We start from the raw sequence: 25,884 nt of genomic DNA on the forward strand, positions 1-25,884 counted from the left end.
ATTTTACTTTAAGTACATAAGTATTGCCACACTGGGACAGACCAAAGGTCCATCAAGCCCAGCATCCTGTTTCCAACAGTGGCCAATCCAGGTCACAAATACCTGGCAAGATCCCCAAAAAGTAGAAAACATTTTATGCTGCTTATCCCAGAAATAAGCAGTGGATTTTCCCCAAGTCCATTTTAATAATGGTCTATCGACTTTTCCTTTAGGAAGCCGTCCAAACCTTTTTTAAACCCAGCTAAGCTAACCAACTTTACCACATTCTCTGGCAATGAATTCCAGAGTTTAATTACACGCTGAGTAAAGAAACATTTTCTCTGATTTGTTTTAAATTTACTACTTTGTAGCTTCATTGAATGGCCCCTAGTCCTAGTATTTCTGGAAAGCGTAAACAGAAGCTTCACGTCTACCCTGTCCACTCCACTCATTATTTTATAGACCTCTATCATATCTCCCCTCAGCTATCTTTTCTCCAAGCTGAAGAGCCCTAGCCACTTCAGTCTTTCCTCATAGGGAAGTCGTCCCATCCCCTTTATCATTTTCGTCGCCCTTCTCTGCACCTTTTCTAATTCCACTGTATCCTTTTTGAGATGCGGTGACCAGAATTGAACACAATATTCGAGGGGCTTATTGAACAAGCTGAGACTGAGGATCATGGATGAATCTCAGCTTGTTTTTGATCATTCGCAGTAACTGTTGCACTTCAGAGTTTCCAGGCATGCATGCGCTTCAGCCCCTGTGCACACACATGCATACATACATACTACTATTTACTACTACTATTTAACATTCTAAAGCGCTGCTAGGGTTACGCAGCGCTGTACAGTTAACAAAGAAGGACAGTCCCTGCTCAAAGGAGCTTACAATCTAATGGACAGTATGTGCGGACAGACAAATTGGGGCAGTCTAGATTCCTGGGTAGAGTTGAAATGGTTAGGTGCCGAAGGTGACATTGAAGAGATGGGCTTTGAGCAAGGATTTGAAGATGGGCAGGGAGGGGGCTTGGCGTATTGGCTGAGGAAGTTTATTCCAAGCATAGGGAGAGGCAAGGCAGAAAGGGCAGAGCCTGGAGTTGGCGATGGTGGAGAAGGGGACAGAGAGGAGGGATTTGTCCTGTGAGCGGAGGTTTCGGGTAGGAGCGTATGGGGAGATAAGGGTAGAGATGTAGTGGGGGGCAGCAGATTACTTGAATTACTACTCCCTTTCGTCCACCAGAGCAGTCCAGAAACACTTGGGTTGCACACACACCCACGTGTTTCTGGACTAGGCTGGTTGGCCTCAAGGAAAGAAAATTAGCAGGTAAGGTCAAATTTTTTCCTTGTAAAATCAGGCATCCACATAATACTTTGAAGCGTCACCCAGAACATACCCCATTCAAATTTTTGTGTGCTGTTCTGCCACATTTACATAAGGCCTTTTCAAAAATTACCATGCAAGTGGAAGTCCGATTTCCACATGTAAATACCACCTAAGCCTAAGCACTCACATACATGCACACACCCAGTGCCTTTTGCAGCTCCTGTTCATTCTCTGATTTCTAATTAGCAGAATATAAATGTTGCTCTTTCCTCCATAGCTTTAGGTTTTTGCATGCCTTCTCTCTTTCCCCTAATTGGAATAATTTAGTGTCTTTGACCTGTGCTGTCTGACAACAGCAATTCTGAAAAGGAAAATAACTCTGAGAGAGATAAGGATCAACTCCCTCAGTTTCATCAAGCCAGAGGAGGAGAGTGAAAAGTGAGAGACAGAGAGAGACATAATGAGGTGGAAGATGAGCTACAAAACCTGAAGGGTAGGTGAGAGGTCATTTGCCAGAGACAATATGGGGACAAAGGAAGGACAGAGAGACTGGAAAATAGAAATCAGAAGCCCTTAAATATGGACAAACCACTGAAGCTTTGAAGACTAGGGCAAAACTGAAAAAAGGAAGGAAAAGCTTTGGTTAAGGCAGGTGCATACGTTTCTGGATATTTATAACATGAATTGACAAAAAAAAAAAAACAGAACTAAATTACTGAGTATAAAACTTCAAAACGAAAGTCGCCTGGAGTGAAATGAAAATAGTTCATAAGCATCGCTCCAAATGAAACCTTTATCGTAGAATCAGTTAATTAGAGAGACACAACCAAGAAGCAGAAAAATTACACATATGAAATGAAAAAGACCAACGCTGCAGCCTGTCTGCAGGGAACAGAAAAGGGACATATAAGAGCTGACTTTTAAAAATAATTGGAGATGTTAAACTCATTCCAGGGGCTTGTTGAAGAGTTTGCTCAAGCACCCAGTGCGCTTGTAGGACAAGGTACTTAATCTTGCTACGATTTGGGTCTCTGCCTGGATTGGGATACTGGGCTAGAGGGATCATCGGTCTGACCCAGAATGGCTTTCCTTATCTTTTTTTTTTTGTTGTTGTTACATTTGTACCCTGCGCTTTCCCACTCATGGCAGGCTCAATGCGGCTTACATGGGGCAATGGAGGGTTAAGTGACTTGCCCAGAGTCACAAGGAGCTGCCTGTGCCTGAAGTGGGAATCAAACTCAGTTCCCCAGGACCAAAGTCCACCACCCTAACCACTAGGCTACTCCTCCACTGTTGCTACTATTTGAGATTCTACATGGAATGTTGCTATTCCACGCAACATTCCATGTGGAAGTCGGCCCTTGCAGGTCACCAATGTGGCCGTGCAGGCTTCTACATGGAATGTTGCTAGTGGAATAGCAACATTCCATGTAGAATCTCCAATAGTAGCAACATTCCATGTAGAATCTCCAATAGTATCTATTTTATTTTTGTTACATTTGTACCCTGCGCTTTCCCACTCATGGCAGGCTCAATGCGGCTTACATGGGGCAATGGAGGGTTAAGTGACTTGCCCAGAGTCACAAGGAGCTGCCTGTGCCTGAAGTGGGAATCGAACTCAGTTCCCCAGGATCAAAGTCCACCACCCTAACCACTAGGCCACTCCTCCACTGTTGCTACTATTTGAGATTCTACATGGAATGTTGCTATTCCACTAGCAACATTCCATGTACAAGTCGGCCTTTGCAGATCACCAATGTGGGCGCACAGGCTTCTGCTTCTGTGAGTCTGACGTCCTGCACGTACGTGCAGGACGTCAGACTCACAGAAACAGAAGCCCGCGCAGCCTGGAATAGCAACATTCCATGTAGAATCTCCAATAGTAGCAACATTCCATGTAGAATCTCCAATAGTATTTTTGTTACATTTGTACCCCGCGCTTTCCCACTCATGGCAGGCTCAATGCGGCTTACATGGGGCAATGGAGGGTTAAGTGACTTGCCTAGAGTCACAAGGAAGCAACCTGTTCCGGGGCAGAGGGAACAGGGAAACAGTGGAGCCGACAGGCGTGGGACTGCTCTCTTCACCCCTCCAGCGGCGTGCACCCGGAGCGAACCATCCCCACCGCCCCGCCCTTGCTACGCCGCTGCTCGCACGCTAACTATATGTAGATGCCATGTGCCAGTGACAATATTAGCTCATGACTTGCATTGCAATATTTCTTAAAATACCCCCCCCCCCCAAGTGCTGTGTTAAATCTAAAACTCTAGTAAAACGGCCCGATAATATTGCAATCTTAAGGTCCAGGTTGCTCTGCCCCAAGCAGGGTTACCATATGGCTCCAGAAAAAGGAGGACAGATTGAGCCAGTCTGGATTTTACTTCTGCTTTCAAAATGGAAGCAAAGCCTGGACTGGATCAATGTGTCCTCCTTTTTCTGGAGCCATATGGTAACCCTAGCCCCCCCCCCCCCCCCCAAGCAGCCATATACTGGTTTTATAGCGTAGTTCTAAAATGTGTTTAATTCTAGTCTCACATCTTAGGATTTTTAGTGCTGTAGTTACTTCCTGGTGTGGTATGTGAGCAAAGCATTGTGGGTAATGTGGTCTCACATGTACGGCAGTCACCCCTGCTTATCTATATAAGCTTTGCTACTAGAGGTCTTTTCTCCTGCAAACTCCTCCTCTTTCCCTCAGCCAAGCTTGAGTCCTTTGTCTACCTGCTGTTATTTCCTGATTACTATCTTTGCCGTGACCTCTCTCTCCAATCAAGGATTACCCTCTATGACCTCCTCTGCAACCCGGTATCAGGCTCTGTCCTTATTGGTCCCGTCACCAAGTATCTTTGCTGGCTGGGGTCCTCAACTCCCGCCAACCAGTATTCTTCAGCGCCGGTCTCCGGCGCGTTCGCTGATCTGTTTCTGTGAGTCCTGACTCCTGACAGAGTCAGGACTCACAGAAACAGATCAGCGAATGTGCCAGAGACCGGCGCTGAAGAAGACTGCAGCTGGCGGGGCTTGGGGACCCCCGCCAGCAAAGGTACCTGGCCACGGGGGAGGGTCGGCGGGAGGGGGGTCAAAAGTGGCAGGGGAGGGTCAGCAGCAGGGGGGTCTAAAGTAGAGGGGGCCAGGGCTAAATCTGTGGGGGCCCATGCCCCCATGCCCCCATGGTCCCACCTAGCTACGCCTCTGACCGCACAGCTCAGCACCTCCCCTCTGAAACTACCTTCATCTACCTGCCAATTCGCCCACTCCTACCATAAAGCTTTTTTGTCTTCAAAACTCCACCTCCACCCACTTCTCAGCATTCAGAACTATGAAATCTCTTCTGAGACTCTACAAACTGTGAGTAAATTACTACATATAAGGGTCCTTTTACTAAGGTGCACTGAGAAATGGCTTGCGGTAGTGTAGGTGCGGGTTTTGGGCACTTGCTTATCCATTTTTCAGTGCGCCTGTAAAAAAGGCCTTTTTTAAAATTTTTTGCCCAAAATGGACGTGCGGCAAAATCAAAATTGCCGTGCATCCATTTTGGGTCTGCTACCTTACCGCCAGCCATTGACCTAGCAGTAAATTCTTGTGTGGTAACCCGGCGGTAATGACCTATGCATGCCATATGCCGCTTGGTGCACATTCGATACATGCATCTGAAAATAAAAATTATTCTTCGGCCGCGTGCATCCGATGTGCACAAAAAATGAAATTACCACAAGAGCCACGTGGTAGTCGGGTGGTATCTCCATTTTGGCACGCGTTGGGCACATGTAGAAGCTTATGCAGCTTTAGTGAAAGGGCCCCCTATTCAATAAAGTACATTTCTACTACTACTACTACTACTTATCATTTCTAAAGTGCTACTAGATGTACGCAGCGCTGTACACTTGAACATGAAGAGACTGTTCCTGCTCGACAGAGCTTACAATCTAATTAGGACAGACAAACAGGACAAATAAGGGATAAGGACAAAGAGTAGCAAGATTCCGGAATCCCAAAGAGTAGCAAAGATTCCGGAATCCCAAAGAGTAGCAAAGATTCTGGAATCCAAAAGACTACTACTACTACTTATCATTTCTAAAGTGCTACTAGATGTACGCAGCGCTGTACACTTGAACATGAAGAGACTGTTCCTGCTCGACAGAGCTTACAATCTAATTAGGACAGACAAACAGGACAAATAAGGGATAAGGACAAAGAGTAGCAAGATTCCGGAATCCCAAAGAGTAGCAAAGATTCTGGAATCCAAAAGACTACTACTACTACTTATCATTTCTAAAGTGCTACTAGATGTACGCAGCGCTGTACACTTGAACATGAAGAGACTGTTCCTGCTCGACAGAGCTTACAATCTAATTAGGACAGACAAACAGGACAAATAAGGGATAAGGACAAAGAGTAGCAAGATTCCGGAATCCCAAAGAGTAGCAAAGATTCTGGAATCCCAAAGAGTAGCAAAGATTTTGGAATCCAAAAGACTACTACTACTACTTATCATTTCTAAAGCGCTACTAGACGTATGCAGCGCTGTACACTTGAACATGAAGAGACAGTCCCTGCTCGACAGAGTTTACAATCTAATTAGGACAGACAAACAGGACAAACAAGAGATAAGGGAATATTAAAGTGAGGATGATAAAATAAGGGTTCTGAACAAGTGATTAAGGGTTAGGAGTTAAAAGCAGCATCAAAAAGGTGGGCTTTTAGCTTAGATTTGAAGTCGGCCAGAGATGGATTTCAGAAAAGAACAGAGACTCTGCGTGTGTCCTAATGTGCTAAGGTTATAATCCCTGGATATTGGAGCATGTGTACTCTTTAAAAGGGCCAGGACACATGCCGGCAAAAATTCTGCCCAATGTACAGCACCCAAATTTAAGATGTGTGTGACAATGTTTCTACATTATAAATCGCCTGACTTGAATTTTGTGCAAAATGCTTCAGGGTCTACTAATCCATAAATTTCAGGTCTTCACCATTACAATGTCCTTACCATCAGTTATAAACTTCTACCCAAAGTCAGCTTATTATGTTTTGTCTTTCATTTCATGCACAAAATGAGAAGGCACTTTAATTAACACACGCACTGGACCAATGATTGATTAGGGGAGTGAACCGACAGTCTGACAGTCTACTTGCTGTGGTTTTCCCTCCATATTCTGAGGTCCATTAATTTAGAATTTATTCACTATATAATTTCAAGTAGTTGGGGCTTTGCGGTCTGCAGCACTCATGGAGAGTGATTTGTGGTTTCGTTCACTGCACTCTGAGGATTTCCTGTTCCTATTTTTTTTTAATTAGGTTAGGCTTTAAAGCAGAGCACATGCAACACTGGCTTGAACATATGTACTTTTATGTAGGCATTGTTGAGGGTGTGGTTTGGGTGGAGTGAGCGGAATCTTGAAGTATGAGCATGAATTAGAAAATACAGTAATCTATGCATATACTCGAGTAATCTTATGCACTGACATTTATACTACTACTACTTATCACTTCTATAGTGCTACAAGGCATACGCAGCGCTGTACACCATACACAAAAAAGACAGTCCTTGCTCAAAGAGCTCACAATCTAAATATGGAATGTTGCTAGTGGAATAGCAACATTCCATGTAGAATCTCAAATAGTAGCAACAGAATCTCCAATAGTGGCAACATTCCATGTAGAATCTCAAGTAATAGCAACATTCCAGAATCTCAAATAGTAACAACATCCCATGTTCCACTGCACTAACCACTAGGCTACTCCTCCACTAGTAACATTCCATCTAGAAGCCTGCCCTTGCAGATCAGCAACGCGGCCGCGCAGGCTTCTGTTTCTGTGAGTCTGACAGGACGTCAGACTCACAGAAACAGAAGCCTGTGCAGCCGCGTTGCTGATCTGCAAGGGCAGGCTTCTACATTACTACTACTACTACTTATCACTTCTATAGCGCTACAAGGCATACGCAGCGCTGTACACCATACACATAAAGACAGTCCCTGCTCAAAGAGCTTACAATCTAAGTAAGACAGGTAACAGACAGAACAACTAAGAGGTAAGGGAATTAAAGTGGTGGGGATAAAAGGTACAGGCAAGTGAGCAGTGGTTAGGACTCAAAAGCAGCGTCAAAGAGGTGGGCTTTTAGCTTGGACTTGAAAACGGCCAAAGACGGGGCTAGACGTACATGCTCGGGAAGTCTATTCCAGGCGTGCGGTGCAGCGAGATAGAAGGAACGGAGTCTGGAATTAGCAGTAGAGAGTACCTGCTCTCTCTGTTTTTCAATCAGCAAGGCAGGCAACTGCGCATGCAGGATAAGCGTACTTAACAGTAGGGTTTTCAGCTTTCTGATTGAAAAAACTGGTCTTACGACAATTTCGAGGAAAAATAAAATGTACCCTCAAAAATTGAGATTGTTCTTATCCCTAACACAGGCAGATGCTGAAACAGGGCCATGCTGGGTTTTCTCTGCGCATATCCAGCAGATAGCCAAGACCTGTCGCTTCTTCCTCTTTAACATCAGCAAAATTTGCCCTTTCCTCTCTGAACACACCACCCGTACTCTCGTCCACGCTCTCATTACCTCTTGACTTGTCTACTGCAACTTACTCCTCACCGGCCTCCCACTTAGCCACCTATTCCCCCTTCAATCTGTTCAGAACTCTGCCGCACGTCTTATATTCCGCCAGAACCGATATACTCATATCACCCCTCTCCTCAGGTCACTTCACTGGCTTCCAATCAGATACCGCATTCAGTTCAAGCTTCTCCTTCTTACCTACAAATGCACTCAGTCTGCTGCCCCTCACTACCTCTCTACCCTCATCTCCCCTTACGTTCCTGCCTGAAACCTCCGTTCACAGGACAAATCCCTCCTCTCAGTACCCTTCTCTACCACCGCCAACTCCAGGCTCTGCTCATTCTGCCTCGCCTCACCCTATGCTTGGAACAGCCTTCCCGAGCCCTTACGCCAAGCCCCCTCCCTGCCCATCTTCAAGTCTTTGCTTAAAGCCCACCTCTTCAATGCTGCGTTCGGCACCTAACTCTTACCTTTCAGGAAATCCAAACTGCCCCAATTTGACTGCCCCTATCAGACTAACTGTTCACGTGTCCTTTAGATTGTAAACTCTTTGAGCAGGGACTGTCCTATGTTAAATTGTACAGCGCTGCGTAACCCTAGTAGCGCTTTAGAAATGTTAAGTAGTAGTAGTAGTTTTAAAACATGGTTTATTAATTTATTTCTGTTGCAAAATATTTGTATTGTAATAAACATATTGTAATAAATTATTATTATTTGTGATTCTAGTTTTGTTTTGTGGAAGGAAGATGAGTGCCTGGCGTAGGAAAGCAAAGAAAGCGCAAGGAGGCACATGCTGGCAAGAAATGCATGAGCCAGGGCCCTTCTGCTGAAAAAAGAAAAGCCCGTGGAACTGGGAAGACAGAACAAGATGGAATGAGAAAATAGAAGAAGACAGAGAGAAATGGACAGAGGAGGACAGAGCAAGATGGACTGAGAAGACAGAGGAAGACAAAACAAGACAGACTAAGAAAACAGAAGCTAGAAAGAAACAGACAGAGGAAGGCAAAGCATGACAGAATCTGACCTGATAGCATTAAGAAGTGCAGCTTAAGGATTGAAATTGGCTTTAGGGGAAAGCTTTGATAAAATTCCCCTTTAGTCCCCACCCCTGACGCAGCCTGTTGAGGTGAAACATGGCCATATCAGGTGTTCTGTTTTGAATAAATTGCACATTTCTACCCTTGCTGGTCTGCTTTTGATTGCTTAATCCCTCCAGTGGTCAGGTGGTCAGTTATTTATTTATTTATTTATTGCATTTGTATCCCCCATTTTCCCACCTATTTGCAGGCTCAATGTGGCTTACATAATGTTGTTAACAATGTCATTATAAGATATCATATACAGTTAGTATTGTGCAGAGATTGAGTAGGGGAGAGAGAAGAAGGGAGCGAGTGATCGGGAGTTATGTAGGTGGATCTTCATAACTGAGTGGGTTGGTGAGGTAAATTAATGAGGTTGTCGGTTATCGGTTCTCATTGTAGGCTTTGTTGAAGAAGTGTGTCTTCAGAGCTTTGCGAAAGATAGTTATATCGTTGATTGTTTTCAGGTCTGTAGGTAGTGCGTCCCATAACTGCGTGCTCATGTAAGAGAAGGAAGTGGCATGCATCAGCTTGTATTTTAGTCCTTTACAGCTGGGGAAGTGCAGGTTGAGAAATTTGCGGGATGATCTTGTGGCGTTTCTGGGAGGTAGGACTTAGCCGAGATTGAAACAGATCCAGGTAAAAACATCTCAATTCTTACCCTAGACTATTTTATCTTCCATTATCCTGGGAAACCGTCCAAATTCTGGGCCAGCCCAAAACAACCCCCTCCCCCAACCCCCTCCCTTGCAATTTAAACAAAACTGGGGAGAAAACCATCTCAAATCTGAATTTTGAAAATCGCAACTTGAATGTTTCCCCATGAAAAACATCCATCTGGTGCTTTGTGTCACTTTTGAGACATTTTTCTCCTTTGAAAATGAGCGCCTAAGTATACAGCACCCTTTCCCTTTGTTCTACAGGAGGTCCTTGCAAAAGTAATCCACAACTCATTACCAGTGCAGCTCTGGAGTTACTTTCTCATCCCCTGTAAAATTCAAAGGTTTCCTATCCAGCATTACAAAAGACAAACATTTTTCTTTACTTCCATTTCAGTGAGTGCGAGAACATTGATATACCTCCTATCGAGAGGTACAGATTGAAAAACAGCAAAAGATGGACTGCTATTGATCTGTACACGGAAACCGCACACTTGCAGAATACCTCACCTTGGTCATGGGTGCAGAACACAGACAGTCCCTCACCGAGCAGAAAAGAAGGGACCAGGCATTAGAAATATAAACGTGCAAGATAAAACTACAATTATGTCAAACTCTGTCTATAGTGCAACACTGGAGAAGCAGACACAGAACCTGCATCCCTTCCGTAATTGTGCAAAACATAAAATTAACAGATGCACGTTCCCAGAAAAGAGTGAGCAGGAAAAACTTTGCATAATTCTAGAGGAAGAAAAAGAGAAGAGTGGGGGGAAGGTAGGCTCTTTCCAATCAATAGGGGAGATGTATGTTTGAAAAAAGTATATTTATTTATTATAACAAGTTGACTCAACACAGCTGCGTTTCGGCGCTGTGACGCCTTCTTCAGGAGTCTTCCAACAGTATATCGAGTATTTGAATTATTAATACTCCAAGAAAAGCCAATTTCAAAGAGCATGCAGTTCCTTCTCTTCCAGAACAATGGCAGAAACGCACACAGCAAGCGTAGCCGTAGTAACCGTAGCGTAGCCGTAGTAGCACGTCCAAACCTATGCTTGCTGTATGCGTTTCTGCCATTGTTCTGGAAGAGAAGGAACTGCATGTTCTTTGAAATTGGCTTTTCTTGGAGTATTAATCATTCAAGTACTCGATATATTGTTGGAAGACTCCTGAAGAAGGCGCCATGGCGCCGAAACACGGCTGTGTTGAGTCAACTTGTTATAATAAATATTATACTTTTTTCAAACGTACATCTCCCCTATTGATTGGAAAGAGCCTTCCTTCCCCCACTCTTCTCTTTTTCTCCCTATATTGTTTCGTGGGGATTAAGTGCACCTCCACACTTCGTGCGGCTTCCTTTTTTAGATTAATTCTAGAGGAAAACAGAATAAACAGCATCTTGAGCTTTAAGTTTGTTGCATCTGCCACAATCTGAGCAGCGAAAAGACAGGCCAGCACCTTGCAAACTGTCTTTCCAGTATTTTGTATTTTTCTTTTTTTACTGTTATTTCTTTGTTGTTGTTTTATTTTGTATCCCCTTGGTATATTACTTTGGAAACACATCCTTAAACAGTCAGGCCAGTGACTGTTCCCGACTGCCTCATAAAAACATAAGAAAAGCCATACTGGGTCATATCAATGTGTCACATCTGTGGTCGTGACCCCCCTCAGGCTTACCTTATTTCTGGCGGTCAGCTTCTAAGCTGGCTTCTGACTGGTCTTTCTAAGTTAGCTCTGTCTCTGTTTCTGTGTGCTGGCTGCTTCCAGCATGGCTCTGATTTCTCCACTATACTGCACCTGTGTGTGTTAAGCCTCTCTGTGCTTCTGTATGCCTTCTGCTTGTGTTTTGGTTTGTGTTCCTCTTGCCCTCTGGTGGCCAGACCTGGTGGCTACATTGGATTGTCTATGTGCTGTTTCCCGTTCCAGACTTCAGCCTAGTCCAGTCTGGATCTTCCGGCCTGCCAGACTTGCTTGTCTTGTTTGAGCCTGCACAGTACCCGTAGCTGCCTGGTTATTGCTGCATCTGAATCTCAGCTGCTGCTGGGCTTATTAGCCATGTGGAAACTCTCTGCTTTGCCTTTGCATCATCTAAGGTCCCTGGTATGTGGGTGTGCTCTGTGCACTTCTGCCTAGTCCAGTTTTATTCTGAGTTCTTGCCTGGTTCTTGTTTGTTTGTGTGTAGTTAGCTTTGGTTTGATTGTTTAGCCCCTAGTCTTGTTTCTGGTCTGCATTTCCTTGTCTTGTGTCTATGTTCTTTATTAGTGGCTGCTTGGCAACTTTTAGTCCTGACTCCCTCCTGTTTGTGTTTGTGTTTCTGTCTTAGTGGCTGCCTGGCAGCTTGTAGTCTTGACTCTATTGTGTGTTTCCTGCTGGTATCCAGTTCCTGCCCAGTCCGGTAAGTCCTGCCGGCCTCCTGCACCCAGGGGCTCAACTCCTGGGGAAGGGTGGTCAAGTGCAGGTGAAGCCTTGCTCCAGTCCTGTGTTCCAGTCCAAGTGTTATTGCCCAATGTATTCCTGCTTTGCTTATCCCTGTCTGCAGTCCCTGCTTTGTGTGTGTGTGTTAGCCCAGTGCTGGTTGGGGTGGTTTTGCCTACCACTGCCGCTCCTTGGCAGTGGCCCAAGGGCTCACAAACCTAGTTGCTGCTTTGGAAAACCTGACACAATGGTCCATCTATCTCAGTATCCTGCTTTCAGCAGGGGCCATTCCAGGTTACAAGTACTTGGCAGAGAGGTGTGGTAGCCGTGTTAGTCTACTTTTAAAGGTAATCAATAGAAATAAAATAAAACATGGAAAAGAAAATAAGATGATACCTTTTTTTATTGGACATAACTTAATACATTTCTTGATTAGCTTTCGAAGGTTGCCCTTCTTCGTCAGATTGGAAATAAGCAAATGTTGGTAGATGACAGTATATATAAGTGAAACATCAAAGCATTTCAGTGGCAGTCTAACAGGATGGGGGTGGATAGGTAAGAGACAGGAAGAGTTGGGTGGATGAGGGACAGGGAGATATGCATGGAGACAGGAGGGTGACAAAGCAGTACAATTTTATGGTTTATAATGGGCTAGAAAACCCAGATCTTGTTAAGTCCTGTCTGTTTTGTTGTCAAAATATTCAATCATTCTGACTTCAAAGGTCTTACGTTCCTGTATTGTTTTAAAGTTCCCTTTCAGGATTCTTACCATGAAATCAATGGTACAGTGTTCTGGTTTTGTAAAGTGCCGCCCCACAGATGTGACATCCTGGCTGGCACTGGCATTTTACATATGGTGTCTATGTAAATTAAATCTCTTCTTTAGCATCTGACTTGTTTCTCCAATGTAGCAGCCTTCGTTGCATTTTTTTTACACTGAACGATATATATCACATTGGAAGATGCGCATGTGAAAGATTCCTTAATGCTGAATGTTTTTCCTTTGTGAATGACCGTGGAGTTCTGTGAGATATTTCGGCATAGTTTGCAGCTGGATATATTGCAAGGAAGTGTGCCATTCCAGAGCTTAAGTATTCGTTATTTGTTTTAAAAGTATTACCATATAACTTCATTGAGTGTCCTTAATCCGTGTAGTTTTTAAAAAACCAATTCAGAATCTAAGAGAGAAACAGGGACAGAGCAGACAGCTATAACCTGTTGGCAGAGAGCGGAGCTGCTAAAGCACCTTTGCCCATGTACAGAAGGAAGAAGCCTCCAGTCACCGAGCCCAAAGTGTCTCCCATTAGAGGCAGCAGCACATTAGTGGAAATGAAATCAGGAATTAAAGTGGTTATTATTCGGCAGTTCACAGGGTCCAGAGCCAGGAGCAAACAAGCAATAAAAGGCAGTAATCCTCTGGACGATGATTGATGCACTGGGCAAACACTTAGAGAACAATTATCGGAACCAGAGAACCACACATCTGTTCTGGGCTGTCATTGTGACTTCTCCAGGCTGCAGGCACCGGGTCATTGCCTTCTGAGAGAAAAATATTAAGTGCAGCTTGGGGCAACAGACACATGAACTCAGCAAATATAAGGTGGTGTCACATGGGATGTTTAGAAGTGTCTAGTTGCATCTCTATGCAGCTATCTTGCGAAACACAAGGAGTGCGGTATTAAAAAACCCAAAACTTAGGAAATTGTTAGGTTCCAAAACTTGCTCCCTATGTAACTGGGGGCCAGAGCCACCTATCAGGGTGACCCCACAGTCAGAGGCAAAGGCTTTGGATTAAACACACCAGGTCCTGGGATCAGGGTTCTGGGACATGGGCAAGATAGGACTGGCAGGCTTTTGATGGGAGAAGTTAATTACATAAGTACATAAGTAATGCCATACTGGGAAAAGGTCTATCGAGCCCAGCATCCTGTCCCCGACAGAGGCCAATCCAGGTCAAGGGCACCTGGCAAGCTACCCAAACGTACAAACATTTTATACAAGTTATTCCCCAAATTGTGGATTTTTCCCATTTAGTAGCGGTCTATGGACTTGTCCTTTAGGAAACCGTCCAACCCCTTTTTAAACTCTGACAAGCTAACCGCCTTCACCACATTCTCCGGCAATGAATTCCAGAGTTTAATTGTGTGTTGGGTGAAGAACAATTTTCTCCAATTTGTTTTAAATTTACTACACTGTAGTTTCATCGAATGCCCCCTAGTCCTAGTATTTTTGGAAAGCACGAACGGACACTTCACATCCACCTGTTCCACTCCACTCATTATTTTATAGACCTCTATCATATCTCCCCTCAGTCTTCTCTTCTCCAAGCTGAAAAGCGCTAGCCTCCTTAGTCTTTCTTCATAGGGAAGTCGTCCCATCCCCGCTATCATTTTAGTCGCCCTTCGCTGCACCTAAATGGCTCTGGGGTAAAAGGCAGTGAGCTCCATCTACTTTCCAAGCCCCCTCTAATTACCAGGAATCATCAGTCTGGTTCAGTAGCATCTACTGGTTAAACTCATTGAACAAGTCAACAGAGAATGTTATACACAGGAAAATAAAATACCAGGTTATATATCAGGCAGCAAAACTACATAACTAACTAACTAACTAACTAACATATGTAGGATTTTCCCCAATACCCTGTCTATCCTCATTCGCTTCTGCAAAAGTCTCTCAGAGCACTGCTGAGTCCCCTTGTGTCTGTCTGCTCTACTCCAGATTTCATACTCCGGTAAAAAAATAAAAATAAAAATCAAGCTCTCTAAATCACTGGGTATAAGCTGTGCTTTTGGAGGAATTTCTTTCTCCTGGGTTTCATGGTTTTTATTTTTCTTCCAGGCACTCAGTACTATAGCTGAAAATCTTCAGATTTGTCATTCTTCTGCTTGGCGATGAAACACTTTTCCCCTGCTTCACTTCTGCAGGCTGGCTGTGGGATGCTTTATTAGACTCAGCGAACAAGGGACCTTCCCTGCTGCTGCAGTCTTAGCTCGCAGACACATACTGCCAAACGTAAGCCCATGGTTCTAATTTTGTAGATCACTTCCTCTGGGGTGTCCACTCTATAGCCAATCTTCACCACCATACTGGGAAAAGACCAATGGTCCATCAAGCCCAGCATCCTGTCTCTGACAGTGGCCAATCCAGGCTTCAAGAACCCGGCAAAACCCCCCCCCCCAAAAAATATATATATATAAATTTAATAATGTTCAATGGACTTTTCCTTCAGGAATCTGTCCAAACCTCCCTTAAACTCCGTAAGGCCAGCTGCTGTCACTACATTCTCCATTTGTCATCTGCAAAACGGCAAACGTTTCCTCCTATCTTTTCAGCAACGTTGCTCAGAATCGATCCGAAGACTGATCCCTGAGGCACTCCACTTTTCACCTTCCTGTCTTCTGAGTGAATTGCATTTAGCACCATCCTCTTATCTGTCAATCAACCAACCAACCAGTTTTTGATCCAGTTCACCACCTTGGGACCCATCTCCAGGGAACTCAGAGTACTTTCAAGCCTCCAATGAGGATCTCCTATATTTTATTCCTTGTCTAAATGCTTGTCCCATTTAGTACAGCAACGGAATTCAGTATAGGAACGAGCGCCAGGACGCCTTCTGGAAATTCGTTATCATGGGCCTTAAATAGAGTCACCAAAGGAAGAATGGAGTCCTGAACCTTTCTCTTCCCAAAGACTGCTTCAAAATAATCCGTCATGACTTCTACTTCCTAGTATCATCCTTTATCCTTTCCTTTAATGTTTTTAGTCTCATGCATTACACCAACGGTCTCAGGGCCGTGCCAACACAGTAAGCGCGGTAAGCGCCGCAGGGGGGCGCCTGCCTTCAAGGACACCGTGCCGTCAAGTTGTATTAAAAAAAAACCTTACTCCTCCATTCCATCCCCGATTCCCCGGTGCTTTAAATTTACCTCGCTCCGCCTTCGACGTCTGCGCAGCGTCAGTGAAAGCGCTGCCTGTCTGATGTCTCTCCACCATCCTTCCCTTCGCTCGTTCGTTCCCTCTGTGTCCCGCCTTCAAGGAAATGATGTCAGAAGAAGGCGGGACACAGAAGGAACGAACGAGCGAAGGGAAGGGAAGGCTGGTGGAGAGATGTCAGACAGGCAGCGCTTTCACTGACGCTGTGCAGACATCGAAGCCAGAGGCGGAGAGAGGTAAATTTAAAGCGCGGGGCGCGCACGCCAACCGATGGTCTGCAGGGGGGCGCCAGAGACCTTAGGCACGGCCCTGAACGGTCTCTAATGTTTCTCATACCTCACACTAACACTATCTGCTTTTGTCTCACCTAGACTGTAAATTGCACTGAACCCTGAAAGGGGATATTAGCGGTACACAAGAATTGAATTGAATTAATGCCGGCAGAGCCAATGGGCTCTGTCGGCATTAGTACCGGGACAGCCATTAGCGTGGCTTAGTAAACAGGAGAGTTATTTATTTATTAGGATTTATTTACTACCTTTTTGAAGAAATTCACCCAAGGTGGTGTACAACAAGAATGTAGTGTACAGTAAGAACTGGCCGTCAAACCCGTGTCCCTTTGTAAGGCAGCATGCAGCTCTGGCACTGAGCCCCAAGCTGTCTCATCTCCAAGAATTTTATGATGGCAAATGGATGTGTGAAGCTAAATTGTTACTTTAATCACACTTTCAAACAGGCTGGAGAGAGATGAATTGCAGAGTGGCTCAGGATCAGTCTAATCTTAATTTGATTCTAGCATGCTGATGTTGCAACGCAAAGAAAACAGGGGTCATCTTAAACCATTACTCAATGTTTAATTCCTTCTCTTATGGATTCATTGTGATGCAAGCGTGCACCAGCCCTGATTACATCCAAAAGGAAGCCACACTATGGAAACCTATTTTGTGGGTAATTGATGTGAGGCTGGACGTTTCGCAGTATGAAATTCCTTATCAACATACGGAATGTTATCCAAAAGGATTTGTACATTTAGCGGTGGCTGCTAAAAGTATAAAACCCCTATGTGGGAATTTTCAGTGGTGAGTCTATGAGGAACTGTCTAAAGGTGGTACATGTGCGTGGAAATACCGGTATTCTAGTCATTTATGTACATACTAGTGGAACCATGCCCGTTTCCTCAACAATGAAACGGGCCCTAGGAAGGCTGTCATGTAAGCTTTTTTTTTCTCTCTCCCCTGCCCTCCCCTCCCCTCCATGTCCAGCGATTCGCCTCTTCCCTGCCCTCCCATCCGTGTCCCACGATTCTCTCCTCTACTGTCCTCCCATCCCATCCATGTCCATCAATTCTCCTCTGCCCTGCCCTCCCCTTCCCTTGTCCCGCGATTCTCTCCTCTACTGTCCTCCCATCCCATCCATCAATTCTCCTCTGCCCTGCCCTCCCCTTCCCTTCCCCCTCCCCTCGATGTCCCGCGATTCTCTCCTATACTGTCCTCGCATCCCATCCATGTCCATCAATTCTCCTCTGCCCTGCCCTTCCCTTCCCCCCTCCCCTCGATGTCCCGCGATTCTCTCCTCTACTGTCCTCCCATCCCATCCCATCCATTCTCCTCTGCCCTGCCCTCTCCTACTACTACTACTATTTAACATTTCTAAAGCGCTACCAGGGTTGCGCAGCGCTGTACAATTAACAAAGAAGGACAGTCCCTGCTCGAAGGAGCTTACAATCTAAAGGACAAAAAGTGCAGTCAATCAAGATTGAGGCAGTCTAGATTTCCTGGATAGAGGTACAATGGTTAGGTGCCAAAGGCGACATTGAAGAGGTGGGCTTTGAGCAAGGATTTGAAGATGGGTAGGGAGGGGGCTTGGCGTATGGGCTCAGGGAGTTTATTCCAAGCGTAGGGTGAGGCGAGGCAGAAAGGGTGGAGTCTGGAGTTGGCAGTGGTGGAGAAGGGTACTGAGTGGAGGGATTTGTCCTGTGAGCGGAGGTTACGGGCGGGAATGTAAGGGGAGATGAGGGTAGAGAGGTAGTGAGGGGCTGCAGATTGAGTGCATTTGTAGGTTAGTAGGAGAAGCTTGAACTGTATGTGGTACCTGATCGGAAGCCAGCAAAGTGACTAGAGGAGAGGGGTGATATGAGCATATCGGTCTAGGCAGAAGATAAGACGCGCAGCAGAGTTCTGAACCTCCCCTTCCCTTCCTCCCTCCCCTCGTGATTCTCTCCTCCCCTCGATTTGTACCTGAACGTTCTCTGGCTGGCGTGCTGGCTTCCCTTCCCTCTCACTGTTCCGCCCTCTGACGTCATTACGTTTTGACGTGAGGGCGGGGCAATGAGTGGTTATGGATGTTACGAACCCAGGCATCCAGATGTAGAATGTTGGAGGTGCAAATTATTATATAGGATGTGGGCATAGGTGTGATTAAATGGCAATTTGGTGGCGTGCTATTTGATATCACATACTTCACATGACTTACACCCATAACATCTTGAGCACTCTCATTTATATGCCTACCTCCCAGATCTAGCTGTGAGCATTTACAGTAGCTCATGCATAAACACATTTACATGTATAGAAACGTGAAGGCGGATAAAGACCATATGACCTATCCAGTCTGCCCATCTATGCTATCCACGCTCTCTATCACTCCCTTAGAGATCCTATGTACTTGTCCCAAGCTCTCTTGAATTCAGATACTGTTTTCGTCTCCACCACCCACCACTTCCACCGGGAAAAAAAGCTTTGCCTTGTTGCATATCACACATAGAGGGGCATAATCGAACGAAAACGTCTATCTCCATGGGCGTTTATCTCCGAGAACGGGTCCGTGAAGGGGCGGACCGAACCGTATTTTCGCAAAAAAGTAGACGTCCATGTTTTATTCGACAACGTGTGAGCTGGGCGTTTTTGTTTTTCAGCGATAATGGAACATGAAAGCGCCCAGCTCAAAAACGAATAAATCCAAATCATTTGTTCATGGGAGGGGCCAGGAGTCGTAGTGCACTGGTCCCCCTCACATGCCAGGACACCAACCGGGCACCCTAGGGGGCACTTTTACAAAAACAAAAAAAAAGGTAAAAGAGCTCCCAGGTGCATAGCACCCTTCCCTTGTGTGTTGAGCCCCCCAAATCCCCCTCAAAACCCACTGCCCACAAGTCTACACCATTACTATAGCCCTAAGGGGTGAAGGGGGGCACCTACATGTGGGTACAGTGGGTTTGGGGGGGTTGGACGACTAAGCATTAAGCAGCACAATTGTAACCGGCAGGGGGGGGATGGGCCTGGGTCCACCTGCCTGAAGTCCACTGCACCCCCTAACAACTGCTCCAGGGACCTGCATACTGCTGCCAGGGAGGTGGGTATGACATTTGAGGGTGAAAATAAAAAGTTGTGAAATATCATTTTTTGTGGTGGGAGGGGGTTAGTGACCACTGGGGGAGTCAGGGGAGGTCATCCCCGATTCCTTCCGGTGGTCATCTGGTTATTTAGGGCACTTTTTGGGGCCTTATTCGTGAAAAAACAGGGTCCAGGAAAAGTGCCCTAATTTCTAGCTACAAACGCATACTTTTTTTCCATTATCGGCGAAAGGCGCCCATCTCTCTTCAGCCGATAACCACGCCCCAGGTCCGCCTTCGCCACACCTCTGACACGCCCCCATCAACTTTGTCCGCATCCGCGACGAAGTGCAGTTGAAAACGTCCAAAATCGGCTTTGGCTTATACCGATTTATTCGTTTTTGTGAGATAAACGTCTATCTCCCGATTTGGGTCACAATATAGGCGTTTTTCTCTTTCGATTATAAGCTGGAAAGTCTCGCAACAGAGTGGACACTCAGGATGGAGTGGACAATGTGAGAAGTGATCTACAAAACAAAGAAGCTTTGGCTAAAGCTTGGCAGTTAAAGCTTTAATTCAAAGAAATGCATTTTGGGAGCAGAAATCCAAAAGACCTTTACATGATAGGAGGAGAGACTGTGATGTGCATGAACCAGGAAAGGGACCTTGGGGTGACCGTGTCTGAAAATCTCAAGGTGATGAAACAACGTGATGAGGGAGTGGCCAAAGCCGGAAGGATGCAGAAAGGAGGAAGTGATGATGCTCTTGTACAAGTTGCTGGTGGGGCTTCACTTGGAGTTCCGTGTTCAGTTTGGAAGCTACTTCTTGCTAAGGATATAAAAAGACTTGAAGCAGTTCAGAGGAAGGTGACCAAAATGGGAATGGAATCTGTGCCCTAGCTGAGATAACATTTAATCATCTCTTTGACCTCATGTGCAACTTTCTTTAAATCAGTCACCTTTTACTTTCTAACTCTTCTTACTCTCTGACCTATCTATGGGCCCCGTTTACCAAGCCGCGTTATAGGCACGTTAGCGTCTTTAATGTGCGTTAAACATGTACACACGTTAACCGTGCACGTGCCTACCATATCCCTATAGGCGCCTACATGGTTAACACACACGCTAATTGTAGGAGCGTTAAAAATGCTAACGTTCCTTAGTAAACAGGGCCCTTTATGTTCCATCTTTGCTTATACCCTACACTGTCAATTAAAATATTCGATTAAGTATTGTGTTGACATTGTAAGTATTATACTATGCCATGCTTTGTATTGTTATTTGAATATTTTATTGCTGTAATTGTCTATTGCTCATGTTTGATCTATTCTTACTGTACACCGCCTTGAGTGAATTCCTTCAAAAACTAAAGGTAACTAAATCCTAATAAATAAATACTTGACGACCTGAATGTATATGTATTTACCCAAGAGGAGAGGATAGGTAGGGGGGTATGATACAGACATTTTAATACTTGACAGATATTAATGAGCAAACAAATCGTTTTCAAAGATGGAGAAGCCATGGAGCTGGAGGACATGACATGAAGCTGTGAGGAGGTAAACCTAAAAGCAACGACAGGAAATACTTTTTCACTGAAAGGGCAGGGGATGCCTGGAAGACCCTTTTGGTGGAGGTGGTGGAGACAAAATCAGTGACAGAATATAGAAAGACAGAAGATCTTCATCCAGCAAAAGGATGGGATTAAAGCAAAATAAATGACAGAGGGGATGTGACTTGACGGAGCAGCACGGACCATCCTAAACAGAGCCATAGAGGAGGTGACTTGCCCGTCCTGCTCAAGAGCAGCAGGTACATCTCTAGCCATCTTGCTGGGAAGACCAGATGGACTATGCTGGTCTTTATCTGCTGTCTGTTACTAAGTACAGACTTAGGGATTTATTTATTTACTGAGCTGTGTTATGACAATAACATCCATTAATTGCCAATAACACAGCTTAACGGCAGAAATTTTACCACAACGTACCTTAAATAATAATGAGCTCAGAAGCATGCGAGTGTATACAAAGCAGCTCATCATTATGCAAAACGAATACTGCAGCTTGCACTATTTAATTGGTAATTTAACTGCACCTCACAGGTGTGTTTAACTCCCTCCCACCCCAACCCGGAAGCATGGAGCTGCTGTTCTCAGAGAACAAGTTAAAGGGATTGGCAATGTACAAAAACATTCCCCTAATGCAGTGGCGTTCCTAGGGGGGGGCTGACACCCGGGGCGGATCGCCGATGCGCCGCGCACCCCCCCCCCTCAGCAAAAGGACACCCCCCCACGAAAGAACCCCCCCTGGGTGCACACCGCTGGGGGGGGGGGGTGCCGCACGTGCCTGTCCTTCCTTTGTTCCATGCTCCCTCTACCCCAGAACAGGAAGTAACCTGTTCCGGGGCAGAGGGAGCACGGAACAAAGGAAGGACAGGTGCGCGCGGCACCCCCTCCCAGCAGCGTGCACCCGGGGCGGACCGCACCCACCGCCCCCCCTAGGAACGCCACTACCCTAATGCCTTGAAAAAAAAATCAAAAGTGGACTCCACCTATCAACTTCCTGATCCTTTCATACAGCTCAAAGTTTCACTTTCAGCCCAGGCTCTGATCCCCCTTGGCACATATCCGAATCCCCCTAATAGGGGATAGGGTAGGAGCGATTCTCAGTCATTTCTACACCAGCAGCTGCTGTTTGACAAATGGAGGCCACAGGTTGCTGGTGAAAATATCAATAGGTGTGCAAATATTTGGGAAATATTTGGGAAAACAAAGTATGAAAGCGCAAAACCCCTAAGAGAAAAACTACACTGGCTTCCACTTAAAGAACGTACAGCATTCAAGGTCTGCACTCTAGTTCATAAAATCATTCACGGAGAAGCCCCGGCCTACATGTCAGACCTGGTTGACCTACCACCCAGGAACCCTAAAAGATCATCCCGCACATTCCTCAAATCTTCACTTCCCCAACTGTAAAGGACTAAAATACAAGCTAACACATGCGTCCTGCTTTTCCTACATAGGTACGCAGCTGTGGAATGCATTACCACTTAACCTAAAAACAATTTACGAACTAACTAACTTTCACAAATCCCTGAAGACCTACCTCTTCAACAAGGCTTACCACAATGATCAACAATTATAATCGCAACATATCACTACGTTATCTTATACTCTGAACCAGTTCTTCCAAAATTTGTTTACGTAACTGTTTAATTCTATCATGTTTCCTATGTTCTCAATGTAACACCAATTTGTAATCTTTCACTCTGGAATGGCGACTGCCATAACGGAACATTGTAAGCCACATTGAGCCTGCAAACAGGTGGGAAAATGTGGGATACAAATGCAACGAATAAAATAAATATAAACGAGATAAATCTGTATACATTGGAGAGTGAGTCTCTGCAAATTTATCTCATGCTGATATCCCAAAAAACTGACTGGGTGTGGGGTTCACAAGAGAGGTTTGGGATTTTTGAATGCTCCGTAGTAGGACGGCAGTTGATGGCAGGCAGACCAGAGGCCTGGGCTTCAGGGTCCTCCTGGACGCAATCTGATTCTGAAGCGCCCGTCCCTATCTGGTTCAAAACAGCCTGCTTCCAGAATGAGTCTCGCCCAAAATATACCACAGCGTCTTCTCAGTAGGGCTTGAGGCTTGTGAAGTGTCAGCTCCTGCCTCTGTGCCACAGCCATGAACACGTTTGGCATTGTAATATTTTTTTTTGGGGGGGGGGGGGATGGAAAGTTGGGGAGGGGGAGTTCTCAGCCCTGCATTGTCAACAAACTTCCTTGGAGGGTATGGTTTATTTCTTGGGTTGACATTCTTGCTGTACACCACCTTGGGTGAATTTCTTCAAAAAGGTAGTAAATAAATCCTAATAAATAAATAAAGTACCTGTTCCTAACCCACACTAACGGTTGTCCCAGCGCTAATGCCGACAGAGCTCCTGAAGTTGAGGTAGCTGTTTTTCGTTCTGATGGGAATAGGTAGAGAGTTCCACATATTTTGACTCCAAGAACAGGGAATAGAGAGCTGAAAATTTTCCGATTTCGAATTGTCTTTTGAAACGGTGACACTAGCATCAGTTGTTTTTTTCGGTCTGTTAGACTGGACCAGATATAGTGAAGCGGTCTTAGTCAGCAGTTCAGAGGTGAAGCCCTGTAAGATTTGAAAAAGTAAACAAGCAGCTTTGAACCTGAGTCCTTCTGCTGTGGGAAGCCACACTAGTACATCTATTCAATCTGTATATTAGTCTTGCAGCTGTATTCTGTATGATTTGCAGTTTTTTCTGATATTGACACCTAATACCAAGGAATAGAATGTTACAGTAATCCATTAGCGCCGGGACAGCCGCTGGCACGGCTTCGTAAACAGACTCCTAAGTAAGCAAGCCCAATTCCTGTAAAACACACCTGAAACATCCCTTGTGGGCAATGAAGGCATTCCCATAGGGTACTGCATTTTATTTTTGGTCTTTAAAGGCTGCAGTTTGGATTTTCAGACTATTGTTAATGAATATGCATGAAATATATTTGAATTTAATGACACTAATATGCATGCACATCTATCTCATGCATATTCATTACGAACAAACCTATTTCGACGGCTCTCTAAAACATTAAATTTCTAATAAAAGCAGAAATTTAATGTTTTAGAGAGTCATCAAAATAGACTTGTTTGATATGTATTAATACTTGCTGACAATTGAAGAGTATTTAAGCCCATTTGAATAGCATATGCATATTCATTAGGGACGTCCCAAAAACTTAAACCATTTGTCACTTGAGGACCAGAAATGAATACCACTGAGATAGGGAGTCCTCTACCTCCCCTCCTGTCTGCCCTTTCCTCAATTATGCAGATAACGTGGACTATTAGACTCCAGGTGATCTTTTCGTTACAATGCAATTGTTTAATCTCTGTCTCCTTCCCTCAGGGCCACAGGCCCTTCCTAAAACTGTGTCCCCGGTTCTGTTCAAGACCTGCTAACTTCCCTTGCAATTTGTTCTGAGCTGGGCACATAAAAGCCTGACTACAAATACTGTAGACGGCATTTGAAAAATTAAATGTGAGGTCAGCAATGTCTGAGTAATTTCCAAAGAACTGAGCACAGAATCCGCAGGGATTGTACAGGGGTCTTTATTCAGGAGAAATTAAAGCTATAAATAATTATGCAGCACGTATGACAGAGAGAGAGAGAGAGAGAGAGGGATGAAAGAAACAAGCAGGGAGGAGAAAGACACAGGGGCAGATGCAGCAAATCGGTCCAGTTTAGTTGTGCTGTTTTCCCCAGTGACAATACTGGGAGGTTTTAAATGGTAAACCTGGAAAACGTTGTGCACCAATCAGAGAGAAAAGAGCAGGGCCGCTGAGAGACTGGGCCACCCCCCTCCCCCGAGGTCACCGCGGCCACCGCGCTGCAGTCTCTAGTCTCCACCTGCCCACCCCCATCGACAGCCCCCCTCCGTCCACCACCGGGCCCCCTGCATTCAAATCATAGCGCCTCACATCCATGTGAAAGCACAGCGGCAGACCACCTCCCTTCGGGCCTTCCCTCCCTGTGTCCCGCCCTCGCAGAAACAGGAAGTTACATCAGACGAGGGCGGGACACAGGGAGGTTAGGCCTGAAGGGAGGCGGTATGCCACTGCGCTTTCACACGGAGGTGAGGCGCTGTGATTTGAATGCAAGGGGCCCGGTGGCGGACGGAGGGGGGCTGTCGACGGAGCCGAGGGTGGGCGGGTGACCGTGGACTGCGGCGCCGGGCCCCCCTTGGTTTACCCTATAAATGTCATTGTCAAAGTCAGAAAATTTAAAAGACAGCTAGAAAGGACATCTGAAATAATATGAAGGCTAACTCATCACTGTGCGATCATGAGAAATGCAGAGTTCAAGAAACCCTATTGTTCTTGGGGAAAAAATGGATCCCATGTCGGTTCTGATAACTGTTATTAGACAAACAACAGATATGTGAAATGATGTACGTGAGCTTTGAATATAAGATTAGAGTTATATAAACCTTCGGTGTGTCCTTGCTTCAAGGACATATAGCTAGCTTGGATGGGCTGAAAACCAAGAAACCAGATTCCACTGCTACTCCTTGTGATCTCAAAGGTATTTATTTATTAGGGCTTATTTACCACCTTTTTGAAGGAATTCACTCAAGGCGGTGTACAGTAAGAATAGATCAAACATGAGCAGGAGGCAATTAGAGCAGTAAAAATATTCAAACAACAATACAAAGTATGGCATGGTATACTACTTGCAAAGACAACACAATACGTACTAGAACATTCTAATTGGTAGTGAAGGGTAAGGCAAAGTTGTAACATATAGATGAGTAAGAAAGTAGGAAGAATTAGAAAGTAAGGTGACTGATTTGAAGAAAGTTGCACGTGAGGTCAGAGAGATGGTTAAATATTATCTCAGCTAGGGTAGGAGTGGATAAACATGTCCCGCTGCAGTATGTGCAGCCCGAGTCAATCCTTGTGTGTGTGAGTGAAACTAACAAGTTAGTTACTTCTTCCGTTAAAGGCTTGGTTGAAGAGCCAAGCTTTCACCTGCTTCCTGAAGTAGAGGTAGTCTTGTGTTAAGCGGAGCCTTTCAGGCAATGCATTCCAGG

At 45.2% G+C, this 25,884-nt stretch overlaps 1 long non-coding RNA gene across 1 annotated transcript; it reads right to left on the reverse strand.

Moving 5' to 3' along the window:
* Positions 1–1,184: 1,184 nt before the first annotated feature.
* Positions 1,185–24,811, reverse strand: LOC115478215. The gene is made up of 3 exons (XR_003943463.1): positions 24,799–24,811; positions 9,706–9,715; positions 1,185–1,477 (listed from the first exon to the last, which is right to left on the reverse strand). It is a non-coding gene; the product is annotated as an uncharacterized LOC115478215 (long non-coding RNA).
* Between the last annotated feature and the right edge of the window lie 1,073 nt (positions 24,812–25,884).

The sequence above is a fragment of the Microcaecilia unicolor genome, chromosome 9 (assembly GCF_901765095.1).
Source record: "Microcaecilia unicolor chromosome 9, aMicUni1.1, whole genome shotgun sequence".
Lineage (NCBI taxonomy): Eukaryota > Metazoa > Chordata > Amphibia > Gymnophiona > Siphonopidae > Microcaecilia > Microcaecilia unicolor.